Raw genomic sequence first — 24,417 nt, 5'->3', positions numbered from 1 at the left:
AGATAGATACATACATAGATACATACATACATACATATATACATACATACATACATACATACATACATACATAGGCAGGCAGACAGATAGATACATAGATACATAGATAGGTAGGTAGATAGATAGATAGATAGATAGATAGATAGATAGATAGATAGATAGATAGATAGATAGATAGAGAGATGGATGGATGGATGGATGGATGGATGGATGGATGGATGGATGGACAGACAGACAGATGGACAGACAGACACACAGACAACCAGGCAGACCATGCAGACCAGGCAGACAGTCAGACAGAACTATTACATTGAAGCCACCCTAGGACTTTTCAGAGCTGAGAAAAGATCCAGAGTTCCAGGCCACTCTTCTGAGGGCTTCTGATTCAGAGTCTGACACTGATTTCTGATTCAGTACGTTAAAATTCTCCCTTTATTTCTGATGTACATCCAGCTTTTAAAAAACCGTGGCCTAAGCCATGTGATTGGAAAATGAAATAGAGAAATGTATTTATTTTTTACCCATTTATTTTAATCCCGCATCCCCTTTGTATCACAGGCTAGCCTCAAACTCACTGCAACCAGGAAGGATCTTAATTTCTGATCCTCTGCCTCACTTCCTGTGCACTGAGGTTGCAGGCATGTACCACCATAAAAGCTTGCTGGTGCAGCTGACTGGGTTGAGGCTAGTGCAGCTTGCATGCTAAGCATGCTACCGTTGAACCACATCTCCAACCCCCAAAACATTTAAATGCAAAACAAATTTCCAGCATGTAAGGGACCTGTCCAATGGAACGAGACACTTTAAGCAGGTGCTTCTCCTGGTAATTTGCCACAAACTCAGAGGCAAGGCCTCGGCACCATTTTCTGATGAGGACACAAGCCCTTAAATATTCCCTCTGCTGTTCCTTCCCATCTCTCACTGATCTGCTCACCACTGTCTATTATCAAATGTAGCCTCCCTTAATGCCAGCCGACATATTTTTCTGGCTGGTGCCCACAATCTATACAGAGCCATTCCAGACAGTTCAGGTTGATATTGGCCTCTGACCTGATGTGCAATCTCAATGTTCCTGAAATTTCTGAAAAATCTGTGTCCTCTTGCCTTACACGGCCCTTTAGGACATCCCTTCTGGCCCCGGTTACTATAGCAGCTAATAACTTTGCAGTTCCTCTAATTAATTCTGAAGCACAGCCCTGGGATTTGCCCAGTGTGGCTGAGCTGGTAAGTTGTGCTTAACGTGTTCTCCTCTGTGATAGACTCAGCAATGAAGCTGTGAACTCAAGGCAACCTAACCTCTATTTGCTACCCACATGGCCAGTGTGTTGGGAAAACGGAAAAGATTAGGACAAAGATTATAACCACAAAGACAACTTCTCAATGTGTCACTTCCTCTCAGCCAAATAATAACCTTATTGATCCTTTCAAGAGTCATACGGCAAAATTACTTTTCAGTGTCGCAAAGGGTGAAACCAGAAGGTTGAAACCGGACATGTGACATGACCATGCACTGCAATTCGTGCGCTCATTCCAGGTACCAAGCCTCTGCACATTTCCTCTACTGAAATTTCAGAGCGCCGTACTGCTTGAAATTTCAACAAGCAGGGTCTCCCTCCTTCCGTATTGCCAGGGTTTACCAGGTCTTTCGGGCCAGTAGATCAGCTGTGTGAGCAGTGGGTGCTTCATCAACACAGCGACATACCTCTGCCTCCACACTGTAGCTGAGCAAGGCAGCGGAGAGGTAACAATTCACTTCATTGCTTCATGGCGATGACCTTGACCCCGGCCACTCCATTTCTGAAATGATCCTGTAATTAAACTTGAGCACAAGGATGTCATTTATCTTTACATTCCCAGGAAAGGTCTTAATCTTTAGTTTACTGTAAACAATTGGGTATTCATTGTTCCCAGCATGCTCAAAGAATGGGCAAATGTTGCCTGCTTCCAGCATCCCTAAAAATCAAAAGAGGATGGCAGAGTGCTGTGCTACACCCGGGGAGGTGCCGCCCCCTAGAGGAGACTGATGGGATATACAGGTTGTTTTTTGATAACCACTGAGGTATTAATCAACCTCTAATAATGACATGCTTGATGGGGTATATGGTTAAGAACACATTTATTCTCCTATGCCCAATTGAAAAATTAGTATACATGAAATATGTAAGTATTTGAATCTAGAGTCAGAGAACACTTTACATTTCAAAACAAAAAAAAAGTGTTTTTTTTTCCCCCTGCAGTTTAAAAACTATAAACCACATTCCAAGGATACAGCAACAAGGATTTTGGGGTTTTTGTTTCGTTTCATTGTGGGTCTTTGTTCCTTTTTGTAACTGTTGTCTAGTGTCCTTTTGTTTTCGTTTGGTTGTTTCTGTTGTTTGCTTTGGCTTTTTTTTTTTTTCATCTGTTTGCTTTGTTTTTCTGTGTATTTCTGGCAGTCCTGCAACTCTCTCTGTGGACCAGGCTGGCTTCGAACTCACAGTAATCTGGCTGCCTCTGCAACCTGAGTGCTGGGATTAAAGGTGTACACCACCACATCCAACTGATTTCTTTTGCTTGTTCGTTTTAAGTTATTTTGATTTGCTAAAAACCTTGGCAGGAATGTGTCACCAATTCAAACTACAGCGCTTATGATCTCTGAGCAGCTTTATCAGTCTTGCTTTTCAGGTGTTATTCTTCATAACCATATGTGTGGGCTCTATCATCTAATGCCTTCTCTAGACTGTATAAATGAAGACGCCTATGCATTGTATTAAAACACCCTAATGTATGGATTCTCTGAGTTAAATGAGTTGTTCCTCATAGGCTCAAGCATTCGAGGACTTGGCCCTCACTGAGTGACATCCTTTGAGAAGGCTTAGGGGGTGTGGCCTTCCTTGCTGGAGAAAGGATGCCACTAGGGGATGTGGTCCTCAGGGCTCCCCTGTATTGTAGAGGCCATGCGACGCTGGTCGAAGAGTCCAGGGTTGGCAGCAGGACCTTGCAGCATCATCCACATAAAACTGACTTTGTGTGCATAAAGAATGCCAGATTAAATGGATCATGAAACTCTCTCTCTCTCTCTCTCTCTCTCTCTCTCTCTCTCTCTCTCTCTCTCTCTCTCTCTCTCTCTCTCTCTCTCTTTCTCTCTCTCTCTCCCCTTCCTCTCCTCTCTCTCTCTGTCTCCTCCTCCCTTCCTCCCTCTTTCTCCCTCCCTCCCCTCTCCCCTCTCCCTCTCCTGCTTTCAGAGAGTATCTGAATCCAGGAATGTATAATAGGGTAAGAGGTGCTTGGGTCATGGAGCTCTCTCCCAGGCATCCAAAGAGTAACTGAAGCCAGGCAATGATGATGGAGTAGAAGTCCTGGCTGTTTGAAGCTGAGAAAATAAAGCCCAAGTTGGAATGGAAACTCCAGGATATTGCAGTTACTAGGACCACAGGAAGTTCAAGGAAACAGGCAGACATGAATTAGAGCTGACCCAGGAAGGAGCCGTCTATACTGCTTACAAAAAAGCTGAGTGAATGGATCTGCAGGAGCCCTTTGGAGCCCTGCATGGTTCATCATGGTGGTTATGGAGTTGGAGGAATCGAGGTTTGCCTATCGAGCTTGGGTCTAGATTTCATCTGATTACTCCTTGTTGTGGCCTCATTTTTTCCTACTCCAAATGGAAATTTATTTTTGCCATATGCCATTTTATATTGAAAGTATGTAACTTGTTTTTTGTTTTTGTTTTTGTTTTAATTTTAGAGAAACTCAGTTAAGAGATTCCACTAAGGAGAAGTCTCCACTACTAAGAGCACTTGCTCTCGCCAAAGAGCCAGGTTTGATTCCCAGCACCAAGATGTTGGCTCACAACTACCCGTTACTCCAATTAAAAAGAAATCCATCACCCTCTTCTGATTTTCACAGGCGCCAGGCATGTATGTGTTGCTCATATATACATACATGCAGACAGAACATTCATACATACAACAAAGGAATAAATCTGAGAGATCATCTTGTGTCTCAAATGAGAACTGGACTTTGAAATTTTTTTGCATTTATTTCCTTTTATTGAGAATAGATTTTCCCTTATATAATACATCCCAATTAGTTTCCCTTTTTTTCTACTTCTCCCAGTCCTCCCTCCTACTCCCCTCTAATCCAATCCATTTTCCTTCAGAAAAAATAAAGACTTCTTGAAAGGGACCGAATACAGAGCTCTCCTGATAGACACAACCAGAGCATGTCAAATACAGAGGCGAATACTAGCAGTAAACCACTGAACTGAGAATGGAACCCCCATTAGAGGAATTAGGAGTGAAGGAGCTGAAGGGGCTGCAACCCCATAAGAACAACAATGCCAAACAACCAGAACTCCCAGGGACTAAGCCACTACCCAAAGACTATACATGGACTGACCCTGGGCTCCAACTGCATAGGTAGCAGTGAATAACCTTGTTGGGCACCAATGGAAGGGGAATTTCAGGGGGTGGTAAGTGGATATGGATGGGGGGAACACCCCTATGGGGTAGTGGAAGGGGATGGGGGCTTATGGACAGGAAACCGGGAAAGGGGATAACATTGGAAATGTAAATAAAAAATATCTAATAAGAAAAAGAAATAACAAAACAAAATATAACAAAATGAATCAAAGCTTCACACTGAAACTGGTCAAGGCAAACAAACAAAAGGAAAGGGGCCCCAAGAGAAGGCACAGAGACCCATTCAGTGACACATTTAGGAGTGTAAACTGAAAGCATATATAGAGACAGAGACAGAGAGACAGAGACAGAGAGACAGAGACAGAGAGACAGAGACAGAGACAGAGAGAGACAGAGACAGAGACAGAGAGACAGAGTTAGAGACAGAGAGACAGAGACAGAGACAGAGAGAGACAGAGAGATGGAGAGACAGAGACAGAGACAGAGAGAGACAGAGAGAGAGAGACAGAGAGAAACAGAGACAGAGAGACAGAGACAGAGAGATGGAGAGACAGAGACAGAGAGAAAGAGACGGGGACCTAGTGTAGACCTATATAAGCCCTGTGTATGCTGCTTTCGTCACTGTGAGTTCATATGAGCTTTGCTCAGTTGACTTACAGGGCCTCGCTCTCCTGGTGTCCTCTATCCCCTCTGGCTCTTACACTGTTTCTGACTTCTCTTCTAAAGGATTCCCTGAGACCGAAGGGCAGGGATTTGATAGAGACGTCCCATTTAGAGCCGTGTGTTCCAAGGTTTCTGTCACTCTGCATGATGACTGGCTGTGGGTCTCTATATTTGGTCTCCCACCTGCTGTAAGATGAAGCTCCTCTGATCACGGTTTAATAAGGCACCTATCTATGCGTATAGCAGAATATCATTCGAAGCCATTTTGTTACTACTTTTTAAAAAAAAACAGAAGTATTTGTGTTTACCCTAGATCTCTGGGTGATCTACTCTCTGGTCCTTCATCAACCAAGCAGTCAGATACGAATTCCATCTCAGGGAGTGGGCCTTACCTCAAGTAAGACATTGGTTGGATAGTCCTGTACGCTTCATGCCAGCATTGCCCTAGCATAGTTTGCAGGCAGCAGGGCAGCATGGCAGATGAAGGGTTTTGAGACTGGGTTTGTATTCATTTATCTTTTCGTCATGGGCAGAGTACCTTCCCATACCAAAGACACTAGAACATAGGGGTGAAGGTTCTATGTAGGCCCCAGCTTGACCTCTCCATGCTCAATAAATTGTGTAGGTGTTGCCTTTAGCAATGGGCTTTGTAGAGGGTTTGTGGAAAGCCATCTAATGTCTTGGCAACAACCTGAGCTGTTTGTTTGGGAATTTCAATTTGATCTCTTCGGCCAACAACTCAATCAGATATAACCTGGACTGGGTACTGGAAACTCAGTTTGGTGACAATAAGTGGCCAGATGGGACTCTGTCTGCCTCATTATTTTGAGAATTCATATGAATTGCCTTATATTTTTTAGGAAGTCTCCACCGAAGAATACCATCTCTCAAATGCCCTTCAATTCTAGACACCTCTCCACATTTTTCCTCCATCATCCCTATTTCTTCTCCCCTCCCCTTACTCATCTTCTTACCCCACACTCACCCCTGTACTCCAGTCCACCCATAAATTCCTACCCTGGAGAGATCCATGAGTCTCGTCCTACACTAACCTCTCAGAGTCTACAGACTGTAGATTGATTGTCATTCATTTAACAGCTAATAACCACATGTATGTGGGACTTGGGACTTTTAAATAATGTTGGAAATATCAGAGTGGGACCATGGGGACTTTTGACATTATGAGATGGCCAAAAGCTTAGAGACAAGAAGGGGAGAGTTGTTATTTAAAGGTGACATGTTTGGAGTGTCATGTTGACAAGAGGTAGATTTGTGATGATTAGTATTACCAAACTCAGAAGCTCTAGGATCCAAAGACTCATGTCTCTGGGAATGTCTGTGAGAGACAATCTAGATGAAGTTAATTGAGGTATGAAGACCCACCCTAAACATAGGCAGCTCAACTCCACAAGCTGAGGTCTTGGACATAAGAATGAGGAAGTAAGGCAAATGGGACTAGCATACATGTCTCTCTGCTTTTAATTGTAGGCACAATATGTCTGTCAGCCACATGCTCTTGTTCTGTGCCTTGTCTCCCATGATAGAATCTACCTGCACATTCTAAGCCAAAATTACCCTTTATTCCTTGGACTATTTTGCTGAGCATTTGCCAAAGCAACTAGTACAGGTCAGAAGAGGGGGTATATGAGGGAAAGTTGAACTTGATCAGTTCAAGCTGTAGGCATGTGTGGAAATATCACATCAAATCCCATTAATAGATGCAAACTGAGCAAAAGTAAGGTTCATTTTCTAAAACATGGAGAGTACAGTGCTGATAATTTTAAGTAGGTCACATGTTATGATGTGTTTGGTGGTACTGGATTTGGTAGTATTATTAAAATCAATTGTATGTTTTTCACATGTTGGTGTATCTATGGGTTTCTATGTAGGTGGTTACAGATCATTGTACATTTCCATCAGTAGATCTAACACAGATGCCATTACAGTTGCATGCTCTTTCTTCTGCAAGCATAAGTCTATAAGAACTTGAAACACTGTCCTCTGTCTGAATTGGCCATCGGACCTCTGGTAGCAACATGAGAGAGCTTGAAGAATGCCTTTGGAGGGTCAGGGTGTGTTTGTGCACATCTCACCATGTCCCGGTGCCTCAGAGTGTGGGAACCACATGCTCCTCACTATTTATAGCCGTTACTTCTGTCCCATATGTTTCTCACAACTGCTCCTCCATAGGTGCAGTAGGTACATTCTGGAGCAGAGCTGTGTTTAAATATGCATGTAGGGAGAAATCAAAATATTTACTGATCAGTGAAGAAGAAAACAGATAGGCTGGTAGGTTTACCAAAACCCAGTTGAGACATAGCAGCATATCCTATATGTAAAACATTAGGAATAGTTTAACTTTGTTTGAGATGGCAAACTAAGGTCTGCTACTTTTCCAAATTAATCTTCCTCAAACCAAACCTCTAAATTTTGTGCTGTGATTTAAATTCTGTGCTGTGATTCAATTTACAGAGTTAAAAAAAAGAGCAGAAAGAAACTGAACTCACTGAGGTTGCATAGAGATCGGCAACAAGAATTTTACCTCATATTGTCAAGTGATCAGAATGTCAAGAAGGGGGAGGGGTGAGGTTGGAAACAAACCATTTGTGTCACTGTTACAATGGCATTGAAGACCTATTAAGGGAAGCTATTTCCTCCTGGCCAAAAGAAATGTTTACATCTGGTTGTCTATAAAATAACAGACTCCGTTCATCTAAGTTATAAACGTAACTTCTCGTGTCTTCATTATTTCTTGCATGACCCAGATGTAATTTTACCTCCCGGTGTTTCTGTATCAAATGCTGTTAACTCAGCCCGATGTGCCCCTTAAACCGTACACTGACTTCAATTTTACCAAGAAATATTCCAGGTTATGTGTCTCTGTCTGAAAAGGTTTCTGTAGATGTATTAGCAGAAAGGAACGCCATCAGAGAAAGAGATAAAACGAGATCAATTGTTGTATAAGCACCTGAGTGTGGTCCAACAGCACCTACCTAAGAGCCTGTGCTAGGAGCAACATAGAGGCAGGTAGAGCACTGGTGCTCGTCCTTTGCACCTTTGCAAATGCTTGAGAAGTACTTGGGTGTCTTCATACTATCATTCTCTAAATTGATATCATGGAATCAAAAGACACATGCTGAATGATTGCATTGGTTTGATATTTTCAACTCATGGTTCATGGTCCTCAGCATGGCATGCCTTGGTTCTGTGTGTGCTTGAGAAGTATGAATTCTGCCAACTTTAGATGGAATCCTCTAAAGATGCAAAAATGGGGATTTTAAGCATTTCTCATAACTTCTACTACGCCTATTCTCTGTTTACTTGTTCTTAAATGTAGAGTTGCTACATTTCCACATTTTTCAGTCCTCTCTACTGTCCCCATCTCCAGACACATGTTAAGTTACAGGCAATAAAAATTACTATATTGGATTCAAAACAGAAGACCCAATTATATGCTGCTTATAAAAGATCAAGCATTAAGAATGTAGCCATAAAGAGTAAAAGGGAGTGGGGGAAGAAAGCTGAAATGACTGTGTCATTATGGGAAGAAATTGATTTTAGGAGTAGAATTGTCACGGGGGAGGGGGGCAAAAAAAGACATTACAGAAGTCATAACATGAGTTAGAAAATATGTTAAGTGGAAGTGAAATTAAAACAGCATGTAGAAATTGTGGAATGCAACTAAAGTAGTCCTTAGAAGAAAATTTATAGCAATTAATTTTACATTAACAGGGTATGACTTAGATCATCTGATTCTCTACTTTGAAAAGATAAATAAAATTAGGAGAGAATGGCATCCAAAGCAATTGGAAGGAAGGGAATAATAAACATGGAAATATAATTTAAATTAATTAAAATTCATACAACACACACATGCACACATACATAAACACACAAAAACATGCATACATACAACACACACACATATACACAACACACACACACACACACACACACACACACACACACACACACACACATACACAAACACACACACACACACACACACACATACACACACACATACACACACATACACACACACATACATACACACACACACACACACACATACACACACATACACACATACACACATACACACACACATACATACACAAACACACACACATACACAAACACACATACACACACATACATACACACACGTTCACACACAGACACCTCCACCACTAGCACCACTACCAACAACAACATCGAGTTCTATTTCTATTCTTCCAAACATCACACATCTGCCATGGGTCTTGCCAGTCAGCCTGAGTCCGAGGAAGCAGCAAAAATGCTGCAGGGTACCATCAGAACTTTCTGGGTGTGTTTTTCTCTGTGGAGTCCAGACAAATTCAGCTCAACTATGCATTGTAAGGCAGACCAATACGTGTGTTGTTAGTGAAGAATCCTTCATCACGTGTCCTTTCACATGTTTGCTTTAGCAAAGCATCCTTTCTCCTGTGTCTACTTCATGGTCTTCCTTAGCCTTTCACCTGAATCCACTTCAGGAAAACACTCCTTTACATGTTTGACACAGCAAAATACCATCCAACACAACTGACTCTCCAAAGAACCAGTAAGTTTCCACTTTAGATGTGTGCGTCTGTCTCTCTGTCTCCTTGTCTCTCTCTGTTTCTGTCTATCTTGTCTCTGTTTCTGTCTCTGTCTCTGTCTCTGTCTCTGTCTCTCTCTCTCTCTCTCTCTCTCTCTCACACACACACACACACACACACATACACACACATATACAAAGTAGAAGGAGACTACTGGGAAAATAAAACTGTCAAAAATGAACAATGAATCCCATTATTGTATATAATTAATATATGCTCATAAAAGGTTTTAGAATACTGCCTTAGCCATTTTAAGACTCAATTCACAAGTATTAGTCACTTAATCAATGCTGCATAACCATAGCACCATTCACTTCTAGTACTTTTTCTTCAAAACCCCTGTGTACACTGAACAATTACTTCTTACCACCCCACCCCTGATAACCACCAGTCTACAGACATTCTCTGTATAAGATGATGGCTTACACAAAATGCACGAATTCAGATTACATTCAGTTTGTGAAGATTAACCATGGTGACTCACTCGTTTTTTCTCTTTTCATTCTATCCCTAGCTATATTTTCAAGCTGTCCTTCTCTAAAGCAATAGATATCTTCTGGATGGATCTCTGTTAGGTCTGTGGGTCGTGGCATAGCTGGTGAAGGACCTCTCCATATATGCTTTGATGAGTCAGGTAGCAAAATGTTTCCAAACTTGAGGAATGTGATTTTCATGGATCTACCCTACATCTATTGGACTGGTCTAGGGAGAGGCCAATCACAACACAGTATTCTATAAACACATCATCCTGTTGAAGGATGTTGCTAGGTGTTTCACATCGCTTTAAGACTTCTCTAGAACATTGAAGGTAATGAGTAGGAAAACATCAGAAACTCTCATTGTGGCAACATGAAACTGAAACACTCACAAACTGTGGTCTGTTATCTGAAACAATATCTGTTGCTCTGTTCCTCTGATGTGTGCTAAACATATTCCTCAACTGTTAATGTGACAGTGTGCATGAAGGATGTCCCATCATGCCCACAGAGTGCAACATTGTGTGAAGAAGTACACAGAGCTGCTGACTAATCTTGCGAAATGGCTGCTGTTTTGCATTGCTGTTACCATATACTTATCCAAAATAAATGTTTGCTGCAGAAAGGGCCTTGAGAGGTCTTTAATCTGTCCTTGTTATTGCAAGGAAACTGTCCAAGATAGCAGTAGAGACACCTTTCTACTACCAAATAACACAGGGCAACTGCCCTCAGCGAGCTCAAATGCTCCCACAGACCATCAGTTATCTTCCCCAAAGGGCAGGTCATCAGCTACCAAAGAGAATTGGTTGAAGCAGAAGGAGAACCTCCTTGGCTAAAACTCTCTCTTCCTGGGCTCTTTATCAGAGCTGAGGGATTTTGTTTTTCACCTGGCTCCAGACTTACATCCAGATGTTGTGGATCAGATAATGTAGCCACATCTACCATATTCTGCTTAGCCACTGACAAGGCAAAATCAGTCATGGATGATGTAAAACTGATGCTGTAGGAGTCTGGTCACAACAAAACCGGATTTACATCACAGGTACACTTCATGAAAGCAGAACATGGGTAGAAGAAAACAATGCGCTTATCAATATACAGGCAAATTTGAAGATATATATTAACAATATATACATTTGCATTAAAAATTGCCTTTTGGAGGCTAGAGATGTGATTCAGAGGTTAAGAGGTTTTCCTGCTCTTCGAAAGGACATGCGTTCAGTTCCCAGCACCCAGGTCAGGCAGTTCACAACTACCCATAACTCCAGCTCCAGAGATTCTGATAAACCTGGCCTCCATGGGCAAGAGTGCATATGGGAACATACCCACACGGACATATACATTCAGATAGATAATGAAAAATAAAATCAACCTTTATTAAGTGAGAAGTGTCCTTACATCGGAACATATCTGTGTCTGTGAGAAGTGACAAATGAAGGCCAGTGTGGTTCAGTTAACTACTCCTGTCCTTTCTCCACTCTCCCCTGTAGCTCCTTCCCTTGGTAAATGGATAGCATCCCTCTTCCAGAGCATTGAGATTTTATCAGTAGTTAAAGGACATTTATCCACAATGGACAAACTTCAACCACTGAGGAGAGGCCGTGGATAATGACAGTCACCCTGCCTCAACGATGAGTCATTTTCTTTTAGCTTTGTGTTAGCATAATACAACAATAATGTGTTCTTTCATGGCATCTTTGTATATTTATAGATTTTTAACTCATATCTTCTCCTCTCTTGCTCCTGACAGAATCCTTTCTCTCCCCAGACAGTCTGCTTCAACTGTTATGCATTCTCAGTTTTTGGTTTTATTCTTTGGTACATGCTGAGTTGAATTTGGGTTACTTTTAGGAGCACAAATGAGGGGTTATCCAAGAATCATCAGCTCTGACCAATCGGCATACAACAGGAGAAAATGTCTCTCTTCTCTCCCCATAGCCACTAACTGCCCTTATATTCCCAGAAAAGGATAGGAGCTCATGATCTCCATGTTCTGTGAAGAAATGTTGACTGGCCCAGTCTTGTTCAGCATCTGTGCAAGTTATCATAGCTACATAGAGTTCAAGAGTCCAACAGATAAATCATGCTTGAGATGCAGTGTCCACCAACACTGTGCCTCCTCCAGTTCTGACATCCTTTTCAACACCATCATCCACATTGAATTTTTAAGGAGGTGTTATAACTAATTTCAGGCTTGGCTTTTGTCAGTCATTGTCTTAGTTACTTTTAAATCACTGTCATAAAATACCATGACCAAGCAACTTAGAGAAGAAACAGTTTAGTGATGGCTAACAGCTCAGAGGCTTGACCCCATGACCATCTGGGCAAGTAGCATGGCAGCAGATGGGCTGGCATGATGCTGGATCTCACATATTAAGATAATAACCAGAAAAAGAGAGAGAGAGAGAGACACAGAGAGAGAGAGACAGAGAGACAGAGAGAGACAGAGATAGAGACAGAGAAAGAAATACAGAGAGGGACAGACAGAGACACACATACAGAGAGAGAAAGAACTGAGAAGGGCATGAGCTTTTGAAACCTCAAATCCCATCTCTCCTCCAACAAGACCACACCTCCTAATCCTTCCCAAATTGTTCCACCTACTCAAGACTAAGCATTCAAACACAAAAGCCTATAGGGGACTCAAACCATCATAAACATTCTCAGCACTTTGCTGAGCTATGAATCTCTGCAGGAGCTGCTGCCCATGTCAGAAGTGGCTTCTCTAACCAAAGCTGACAGAGCCAAGGGAAGCATGATCCATGGGGATAAACAAAAACAGTAAGAAGGCAAGTGGACAGAAATATCCTATCCAGGTAGCAGAATAACAGTAGCAGCTTTCTCACAAGGACGTATGATGTATGACCTCCCCAGCTACGGCAGAGATGATTCTGAGATAGGGCTACAGCTACAGAGTGTACAGCCTGTGCATCAGATAGTGTGTATCTGTAGCCTGTGCATCAGATACTATGTATCTGTGTGTTTTCCTGCTCTGTTTCACTTTCACTCATGTGCTCCCAGGAGTTACCTTACAAATCAGCTTCTTGCATTTGTACTCTGGTATAAAACATTGCTTTATAAGAAAGTCCAAATCACAGTGGATGGATTCCTATTCTGCTGTGACTGTGGAACAGAAGGATCAAGTACATCTGAGAACACAGATGCCCCTGTGTAGAGGAAGGAAAGGAAATTCTGACAGTGGGTAAAAAGCACAAAACTGTCTGTAGTGCATGGTGCAAAATAGTAAGATGCCATTTATTCAAAAACAAAAAAAACAAGGGTGTGTAGATGATCTGGCTGGCTGGGAGGGGTCCCCCTCCTGTCACTACTCCATGTGCACCCCTCCCAAGCTGCCCTCTCAGTTGAAGAGGACAACCTTTTCTGTGTAAGTACCACGCGCTAATGGATTGTGCTACTGGAGCTCTGCAGGATGACCTTTTCTGAACAGAGGAACAAGTCTTCAGTCAAGGGTATACAAGTAGCTGTGGTCCCTTGCTAGAACCTCCAAACAAGCTCTTAAAGAAACAAAAACTAAAAACTCAGATCCGATTCACATTTTTCAAGGACTGTCCAAGTACGCATTGGTGAAACATGTGGACAGTTGCCTTCCTCATAAACTTCCTTTTTTTTTCAATTCTAATAATTTATTGAAGTTTGTTTGTAAATGTATATTACCTCTTACTTTCAAAATATATGGGGTTTTTTATTCTTTGGGAATTTCATACAAATATACAATATATTTAATATCTATGATCTTAGTTGTTCAACTTGATCATATCTGCACTCAACTGAAACCCAGGCATCTAAGCACACCTGCATGGGGTGGGGCATACCTGCTTGGGGATTGTTGTTCATTGGATCATTCGAAGCTGAAGACATCTTCTGTGGCACCCCAAGTAAGAGAACATGGAAGTAGGAAGCATTTGCTTTTGCCTACTTCCCTCACTCTCGCTGGCAGGTTCATCCAAACTCCTGAGACACTTCTTTACTGGCATTAGAACGTACTCCTTTGGGATTCCAGCACTAACTGAAGATCAGCTGAGTCATTCAGCTGTGTGCACAGAACAACTACAGGATTCTTGACATTGTGACTAGTCAGACCATAGCATGCATATATATATTATATCTTATTTATTAGACAGACAGACAGAGACAGAAACAGAGAAAAAGGAGGGAGAGATTCACTCCATCACTTCTGTTTCTCTAGAGCGCCTTGGCTCATGGAGTGCCCTCCCCTAACACTCCCTCTAACGTTCTCAGACACCCCACTAACAGGTCACCCTACCAACATCACAGCCTCTTTCTTTACCTTGTAATAACTCGCTGAGCCCAACTACTGTTGCCTCGTGGCACATCAGTGTGGAGCCATCTCCTGGCACATGGGCCACCTACCATTGACCACACATCTAAGGAAAAGCGACTCTTCCTTTCAAACACTCTGATGTCCCCTTTCATGATGACCCCCATCATGTAGGAGGCGAGTTGATATGGGTGTCTTATTCATGGCTGAGCACTCACAGATACATATTCTCAGTACTCTGCCCAGTTAAGAGTCTCTGCTTTAACCACTACAAAAGGAAGCTTTTCTGGCCAGGTTCAGAGTGGCAGTATTTAGAAAGCATCAGAATGTTTTTAAGAGGTATTTTACATACATTTTTAGATGCATAGAAAGAAAGTGAAGGTAATTTCCATATACCCCCTACTCAGTTTTTCTTGTTGCTAGTATCTTACGTTAACAGACTAACACACCAATATTGGTACCTCATAATTAACTGACCTCCAGACTATTGCAATTACCTTGGCTCCCATCTATAATGTCTCATTACAGTCATTTCCTATGCCTCCCTAAGCTGGTATTGGCTGTTGACAGCACCTCCAAGTTCCCTGGTTTATTTCGACCTTCTCCCCTTGGAGGAATATTGGTTAGGTATTTTATGGAATATTATTCAACTAAAATTTGTTATCTACTTTCCTCAAAGTGGGTACAGATATCTTGAAGAGTAGTAACACTGTCATACAAACAACTGATTCTTAAGGGAATAGGTGATTAGAATGAAACAGATTACACAAGTAATCACCACTCTTCTTTTTGTTTTTTTAACCACAAGAAAGCAAGAAAAATGCCAAAAACAGCATCACTTTGATGGGCCTGTGTCAAAGGGATACAAGAGCCAATGGAAAAAGACTAACCCAACTTATTAATATCCATGAGTCTTTACTGTTAGAAATGCACGATTGAATTAATAAACATATGAGAGGCAAATATTGCAGAGTAAAATTTCCAGATAATTCCTATGCATTTAGCCCCCATGATTAGACTGGGGTTATGGGATTTGAAGAGGGAAGTCATTTTGTATCCCTTCACAGTACCGAAGGTAACAATAGCATGGTCAGTGTTTATACTGTTCTTAGTCATGGGTCTGATGAAGACAATGGTTGTCAATGTTTCATCTAGTGCAAATAAGTTTATGCCCCCACATTCACTCTGTACTCATGATAAGGGAGTACATATGACCAGTCCATGCTTCAGGACTGGAGGCTTATGGTCTACCTCCTTGAGGAAATTTCAGTGGAATCACCCATTCTCCTAAGGGGCTTACTCCTCTACAGGCATTTGGGCTGCCTGTGCTCACTATGAGTTTTAAGTCAGTAAGTTAAAAATAAGTGAGTCTTAACGGGGTTCTCACACGAAATGTTCCAAGAAAGTAAGTTAAGTATGACTGCTGCCTTCTTCTAGCCTTGAATAAAATACTCACTGTATTTTTTTTCTTTTTTTTTTTTTTTTTCAGAGCTGGGGACCGAACCCAGGGCCTTGGGCTTGCTAGGCAAGCGCTCTACCACTGAGCTAAATCCCCAGCCCCACTCACTGTATTTTTATTTTATTCTCACAGGGTTTTGCTTTGTTTCACAGTGTTGGGAGTTGAAGCCAGGACTTTGTACATGATAAGTAAGTGTGTTGGCAATAGTTCACAGCCTCAGTCCTTGGTCAGTAGATACCGTTATGTAAGCCAGACTGGCCTTGAACTTGCCATTTTTCTGCCTCTACCTTCCAATGTGTTGGGTTTTACTAGCATGTACCACAAAGCTACAACTAGTTCTTTCACTAGTAGGTGTGGGTAATGACTCCCACTTTATCTTTATGAAGATAAATTCTATAAAGCACTCAAGTGATGGGCATAGTACAGTTTGAAAAGTCATCTGCAAAGATCTACAATCTACAATTTAAAAACGTGTGGTGCACAGACTTCCTTACATTAAAGCTTTAAGTACACATGGTCTTTGTTCTTCAATGCTGTGTGTAGAAAGGTTCTGGGCCCCCAGTCCGGCCCCTGTACAGAACAAAGAGCACCTTCAGTCAAGAACACAGAGCTCTGACTTCAGGAACAGCTCTCAAAGCTCTGCTTAATGCTGTCTCTCCTAGATGTAAAAATAGTATAAACTTTCCATTTCAAAGCCTCTGCTCCAGTGTATGTGCCCGCAGTCATGAGAGCATCCAGTCTCGTTTTTACTATGAGGTTGAATAAATAATACATTTGGATGGTGTGTGCTTGCTATTGTCCTCATTCCTCAAAGCAGACTTCACGCTGTATATCCAGATCCCTAGAGACTCAGACTGAAGCGAGCAATGTTTCTTTCTCTACCTTCCACCCTCTCGTGCATAATTGCACAAAACCTCAGTAAAGCGCAGCATAAGGACTAAGCCCTGTGCTGAATTACTACAATATATAAAATCTCTATTATACCATCAACACAGTCACCCCGAAGGACATTCTGACATTGCTCACGTGCCCACAATGATTATATTTCTTTCTCCTTTGGGACAGAGGTTACAGTTACAGTTTCCTCTCTTTAAAAATATATAAAGTTTCAGCTAGAATGTTGGCTTGGGTTTTAAGAGCACTTTGTTTCTTATAGGGGCCTTAGGTTCAATTCCCAGTACCCACACGCTGGCTCACAACTTCCTATAACTCCTATAACTTCCTGTAACTCCAGTCCCTGGGGACTGTAACACCCTTTTCTGACCTCAGTGGACACTAGGCAGGCATGTGATAGACAGACACACCTGCAGGTAAAACACCCACACCTATAAATTAATAAAATATTAAAATCTGTATGTTTATATCTCTTCCCATGGAGAGGTGACATGATTCACCCCTAAGTCTTTTGCCTTTGCTTCCTTGATCCCCATAGTTCTGTGACACAGACAGACTGTGGTGAAGTAGAGAAAAGGGGACAGAGAATAATCATGGCTGAGAACACACCAATGTTAACATCAGAGCTGCAAAGTCTGGGAAGTCTTTGCATATTAACTTCTGCAAAGTCTCCATAATAACTTCACCTTCCAGAAGAAATCAATTAATTCTACCTAGTGAAACCAAGAAATAAATAACTAGTTATGTAAAAACGCAGTCCCATTATTACATATTTTAAAATGTATCTTAAGTTTTTGAAATAAATGAGCTGGGTTTTAAACTAGAAATGAAGCTCCAAAGACCAGATGTCACAACGATGGCTGGGGCTCACACATGCTCAATCCAATAATGGTTCCTTTTAAACAAATATATGCTTCTGGGGGCATAAAATGGAGAAGAAAACAGATAATACATGTTTTTTAAAAAATGACCTTTCCTAAACGTTGCAGGCTCTGAATGCTTGGTTTAATAGTGAAGCGAGTTGCTTAAAAGCCCAGGTCTCGTTCCATGACTCCATAGCATGGTTAGATGGCTCTAATTTTCCAAGTCCTAGCCGTCAATGAACCAAATAGAGATCATCGTGATAGTAGCTTGTGCCTCCTCCAGTCCTGTGAAGATTGAACGTCTCTATCCAACGGTGTGCTAACAGTGGGGATAAGTTCTTACACAGTGCAGCTCCACTCCATTCCACCGCTTTGCTTCTGTGTCCACATCACAACGTGAGCCTACACAAGCCTAAATAGGCAGTCAATCCGTGTGGCCTCCTGATATAACCAAGAGACACAAACACAGGATGCAGGAGGCTGCTGCCCGTGTAACACTGCATACTGTTTTCAATAAACACTTTTATAATTAAGAAGATTTCTAAATTAATGATTAAAATCACAGTATAGCAAGCACCACGATCAAGTAATATATGATATACATGTTTTATCATTTGACAGCCTGCAGGTTTCTTTACACTAGTATTCCCCACACACATACACACACACACACACACACACACACACACACACTAGGAATTTTCAGCCACATTTAATACTTTGTACTCCTGGGCACCAACAGTAGGGTATGTTATGTGTTAAGCAACCATTCTACCCAAGTCTTCTATACTAATCTTATAGGACCACACCGTCAGACATGTGATCGGTAACTGATCAAAACATGAGTTTTCACTACACACGCATCATCCCTAACTGTATTCTAAGTATGTCTTTACACTCTCAAATAAGTGCTGTCTTCCCCTCTCATCAAGGGAACATCCCTTTGCAACAGACACAGACCGTTACACAAAACCACAACCAACCAAAATGCAGAGTCATGGAGCCCGTTCCCAGGGGATACATCTACAAAACACTTAATCTAAGGCTCAGGGGACATTATAGAAGAGAGAGAAGTAAGATTTTAAGAGCCGGAAGATCAGGGAGTTTGCTGTGAGACTGTGTCTCCTGGAAATATCAGAAGCGGCCCCTGTGAAAATCTCACCAACATGGCTGCCCAGATGCGAGCCAAACAAGGACAAAAACAATAGTCAGGGCAGAGTAGACAGAGAAAGCCCACAAGGCCTCAGGGAAGAGAACCTGGTTATTCAATCCCAAATAGTGAGGCCTGAAAACATACATTCAGGTAACATTACACAGACTAAACAGGTTATATTAGGACTACACGATGAGGTTTTTGTCTCTGTTTATTGTAATGCTAAGAGCTAGCCCCCAAGATCAGGAGTCTGCGGGCAGCCTCTGGGACCCTGCCCCCAAGTTAATTTTGATTGGTTAATAAACGTGCCGACAGCCTATAGCTGGGGAGAAGAGACAATGGGTGGGGTTTAGGTTTCCAGGGTTTGAAAAGAGAGAGGAGGCAGGGGAGCCACCATGAGCTAGGAGCCAAGAGCACATGGTTGGAGCTAAGAGCAACCCAGATGAAACACAGCAAGTAATGACTTGGGCTATTGGATAAGAGGTGGACTCTAACAGCATGGAGGATAGGCAGCTGCCCAGCTTTTGTGCTGCGTACGGCATATTAAAAATATAAAGGCTGTATGACTTTCATCCGGGAACATAAATGGTCAAAGGCATGAACAAACCCCCGCACAGGGACATTTTTAAATATTTTTTACCACATCTACATACATACATGTGTTCAATAACAATAAATGAAAAAGGAGGAATGGGTTTGAACGAGAGTGAGGAGAGGCATATGGAAAGTTCTGGAAGGAGGGAAGGGAGGAGCAAAATGATGTAATCATATAATCTTAAAATTTAAAAAGAAAGCAAGTGTGCGATACAGGAGCATAATCGATTGAAAGGAGAAACAACGCAGCCTCACCCGAGTTTCCCACACCCTGCTCCCCATGTTTAGAATGGCGTCTGTGCCTCTCTCATTGCCTTGCCTCATCTTGCTTTTCGTTGTCTCTTATCTTCATTCTCCTTCTCTGTACAAAGTTTACCCTGTGTCCTCCATTCCCAGGCTGTGTGACACAAAATCAGATTAAGGGTGAGAGCGGGTGTCTGTGGCCACAGCCGGTAGAGAGGAGTAAGGGGGAAGATAAGGACACAAACATTCACAGCTTCCGTGAAGTGACTGGAAGTTGGAGACTCCAGAGCAGAGGGGATATCTGGCATCTTGAGCGAGAAAGGGGCTTTTGAAATACGTAGAGATTATATTGCTGTGATGTATGAATGAAGAAAGATAACCAAGAGATGCAAATAAATATTCATATTACCTTTGAATTGTTTTTAGTTGCTGGGCAATGGTCTTTTTTATTTTTAACATAATTGTATCCAGAGACCAGAAAATGGCCCAGCTTATTTTAATAACATAATAATTACAACGGCAGTAAAAATTATTATTGAAATTGCGCAGTCTTCCTATAGGCAAATGAGGGGAGTTATTGTCATCAATTTTAATGGGAATAGGGATGCTAATTTGTGGTGAGAAACATTCAAATAAGATAACATAAATTCTGAATGGAAAATTAATGCTCTGCCCTTGAGGATTTGTATGTGAGACTTTAAGGAATGTTAAGCTGCACTCACTTCGGTAACTTCTCCCAAGTACACAAACGGTAGGAAACTAGAAGCTCCTTGGTATTTCAGTAAAGAACTGTGTGTCCCTTCATGACAAGGGCACAGCGAGACATGTGCCAGGCGATCCCACCATTTTATAACACATCACAGGGCTGAGGTCAGGGACCCCTTTGGAACAGTTAGGGAAAGGATTGAAGGAGCTGAAGGGGATGGCATCCCCATAGATAGAACAACAGTGTCAACTGACCCAGACCCCAGGGAGCTCTTAGAGACTAAGCCTCTAACGGAAGAGCATACATGGGCTGATCCGTGGCCCCAGGTCCATATGCAGCAGAGGACTTTCATGTCTGGCCTCAGTGGAGAGGATGCACCTAATCCTGTAGAGTCTTGATGTCCCAGGGAAGGGGGATGCACCTGGGTAGGGGAGCACCCTCTTAGAGACAAAGGGGGGAGAGAGGGGGATGAAGAACTCTGGGAGGAGGAACCAGGACGGGGCAACATTTGGAATATAAATAAATGAAGTAATTAATTTTAAAAAGTCATAGGCCCTGCTCAGACAAGCTAATGCAGCTACAGTGTCACAGGATAGTATACCTGTGAGACCTCCATCACTGACTGCAAAGTCTGTAGGTGGAACCTGATTGTGTAAGAAAATGCAAGGAAAGGGGACAATTTCAGATTAATAAAAGCCAAAATCAGATTAATCCATGAAACACAATCATTAGCGTTTAACAAGAAAAAAAAAACCTTTGGATCCCCATTTCATGCACAAAAAATAAAAACAGCAGAAAAAGATCACGCGATGTTCTAAGAAGCATTAAACAGAGATGACCTTTGAGGTCAATGTGATGTAAAGGGAAGAGAGCTGTCAGAGTCCCAAGTGATCCACGTCAACTCAACTCCATTTAGAAAACAGCTGTCATATGTGACATGAAGGAATGTAAGATTATAATTGGGATTGTTTTTAAAAGAATTTTTAGGTTAAAAGGTTTTAAATACTAAGTAAACAGTCTGCTCCCTACTCGTTTAAAAATGCTCCCAGACCTAGATGTCTCAGTTATGGTGATCAGGAGCACCTCCCACTTAGAATCTGTCCAGTCGCATGGGACTCCTGCTTCACTCACAATGTGCTCGCTACGCAATCTCACTAAAGAAGGCCATTTCATGGGAAAGGCCATTTTAAAGTGAACTATTTATTCAGTTCTAGACTCTCAGAAGAGAAAAGCAAAACACACCGGTGAAATCAATAGACAGAATGGGAAATAATTAATGTGACAAAGGTAAAGTCCCCCTGTGAGGTACCCAAGCAAGGACTGGTCAGCCTTACATATTTGCTAAATTAAAATATAAAACAGTCAGCAATCCAGGAGACAGAAAGACACAGCCATTAGAAGGCCAAGTTTGGCAGTCGCAGCCATTGTGTCTGTTAGAGAGGCTCACGAAAGGGGAAAGCAAAACAGAACAAACATCACATCTCAGATACATACAACTGGAAATTAAAATGACAAGTGGCCTGAACGTCATCTGTGACTGTACTGAGTACTTACTGGTCCAAATGCCACCAGCTCTTATGAGGTAAAGCAGAGAAATTGGAGCCGCTCTTACCAAATTTGAATCAAGAAGAGACACTGTTGCTTAACTTCTCCAGTGAGGCAGTGTTTTCGCACCAACTAGAAAGCTCACACTGTGTAGAGCATGTGACCTTTCTTTCACTGCATTATTTTTCTCCTTTTTGTACACTAAATTACTTTGGAATGCAATCAAGGCATTTACTCTGATGGTCTGATATAGATACAATGTTCTGTTTATTTCTATAAGTAGGATTTTTCCATTTAAAATCTATAAAATTGTATGTCATCAATGCTTCACTCATAGCAAATAATATATACATACATGTACAGATAAGTACAAACATACCTTTGTGTAAAAAATAAGTCTGGCTCTATGCCAGTATATTTATAAATTCTTTTAAGGTCCAGAAAAAAGACAGTCCATATACTAACAAGACTATGCAAAGAATATGGAAAACAATGTAATGCCAAAGCAATTGGAAGGAAAATCACAGTTCTGAGAAGCCCACTGCATTCATTTCCTTGAGCCCCGTTGACGTAGAATTCACTTGTGCATTTTCCCTGTTCTACCTCTGAGATTACTCAGCTGAATCAGACAGAACTTACATGCACTTGGCAACACTCAGTTCTGATCTGTGGATCACTTGCCACCAGGATCCTCCTAACAATAACCACCTCTGAGCCAGCCTCACCAGAGGTGATGGTTTGAAAGAATCTAGTTTGAAATAGGCAGCTCTAGATAATGGTCACTGTTTCAAAGGTCATGTGCTTCATACTGATATCCAGGGTGGCCATATTGTATGCCCAGAGCTCCTCAGTAAACACACAACGTCATAGCTATGGCCATATGATGTCATTTTCTAACCCCAATTTTCTCTAATGTCTGATCCCAGGTCCTAGGCAGGAGCCACGACAGCACAGACCTGTATACCTTTCTCTGGAGTTGAATGCAGCTCATCCCAACCTCTCCTTTGAACTCGGCAGATAAGTTAAGGCTGTACTTTCAGGAATAGAGAATGCTGCTCCAGGATGTGGACACAACACAAACAGCATCAACCAGTCCTCCTTAGCAGTGGGAAGTGCAAATCACTGCAAATTCTCATTCATCCTGAAAGAGAGGTGACAGGTCCCAGATCTCCTGGCCAATAAAAACTTAAGCAATGTGTTAAACTAACTCTTTACTGGGCCTATTCCCCCATTCTGTGAAAAGAAAAGCATCTAAAGTACTCAATACTCACTGCTAATATGCTAGGACACTTTCTACTATGATGTCATCAGCAAAGGTCCGTCTAGGTCTTGTCAGACTATGTATGGCAAACAAGAGAATCACCACAGTTCCCTGCAAGACCATAAATGTGTGCCATATCCCTCTTGTTAGAGTGTGAAAATAATGTATTTTTCAGATTAATGGCTATACACCACTCATGGAAATCAGAAAGTATGGTATTTCAAAATGAGGAACATGAGAAGAGTATCTGAAGCAAAGCATCCCCTATTCTCCAACTCCCCATTCTCCTATGTAGCAGGCCATGCACGCTAAGAACTTTACTTCTCCCAGGCAGGACACAGAAATCAGACCCCTTTTCTCACTGCCATTCATTATCCTAGAAACACTGTATCAGTATTACCTACCTTCCTGTGTCAGAACTGACCATAAAAAAATTACATTGTATCAGTCTTACCTACCTTTCTGAGTCAGAACTGACTATGGGAACATTACACTGTATCAGTCTTACCTGCCTTCCTGTGTCAGAACTATGAGAACATTCTTTGACTGCCTTGACTTAACAGAAGATTCAAAAGGAGACCTTCTCCTACCCACCTTTGGAAGACTTGCATCACGGAGACTAAAGAGAACCAAGCCCTCAGGCTTTGCAGTATTCACCTCCCAGCCTATTAACCTAGTTCACATATATTCCTCACTGAATAAAATATGATCCCATGGTATGATTGTTATCCCTCTGGACTCTGAGTCATAATAATAGAATGAACTTTGGAAAACAAAGTACGTAGAAGAGTGGACACAGATTACAGCAAATAGTATGTAATTTTACATGAGGGACTTAAGGACCCTTACATTTTGATAGCCACAGGGTGTCTAGAAACCAATTACTTGAGGGTACAAAAGGATAATTTGGCAACATCAGCGTCATTAAATCTATCATCTATTGCATATACAGCATTTTAAGTATGAGTTTCTCCTAAACACCTAAGGGGATGCAGATGCTGTCTTCCTGAAGAAGTGACTGACCATACAGAGAACTCACAAAGGTGTAGAGAAATAATTCACAAGCTTCAGCTCTCCCCAGATTGATTTTGTCAAAATAAATGTTTGGCCACTAGGAGAGATTGCTCAGCAGTTAGGAGCATGGGCTGCTCCTGCAAAGGACCCAAGTTCTGTTGCCAGCACCCACATGGTAACTCACAACCATCTATAACTCCATTTACAAGGAACTTGACATCTCC

The sequence above is a fragment of the Rattus rattus genome, chromosome 4, assembly GCF_011064425.1.
Source record: "Rattus rattus isolate New Zealand chromosome 4, Rrattus_CSIRO_v1, whole genome shotgun sequence".
Lineage (NCBI taxonomy): Eukaryota > Metazoa > Chordata > Mammalia > Rodentia > Muridae > Rattus > Rattus rattus.
Note: the sequence above shows the minus strand (reverse complement) of the source record.